We start from the raw sequence: 314 nt of genomic DNA on the forward strand, positions 1-314 counted from the left end.
TAGGGAACCCAAATTTTCTCAGGAATCGAATGGAGTTGGTTTTAAGGCTCTATCTCTCATAGTTTCCGAGATAATCGCGAAAAACGAAAATGCAAAAAAAAATTAATTTAATTTACCTTGTACAGGGTGTAGGGAGTGGAAAAACGCAAATCTGAGCTGTCCATCGGCCTGTAGGGAACCCAAATTTTCTCAGGAATCGAATGGAGTTGCTTTTAAGGCTCTGTCTCTAATAGTTTCCGAGATAATCGCAAAAAACCAAATGGCTAAAAAAATTAATTTAATTTATCTTGTACAGGGTGTAGGGAGTGGAAAAA

Source organism: Diachasma alloeum, unplaced genomic scaffold, assembly GCF_001412515.2.
Source record: "Diachasma alloeum isolate Michigan unplaced genomic scaffold, Dall2.0 Dall_scaffold_01221, whole genome shotgun sequence".
Lineage (NCBI taxonomy): Eukaryota > Metazoa > Arthropoda > Insecta > Hymenoptera > Braconidae > Diachasma > Diachasma alloeum.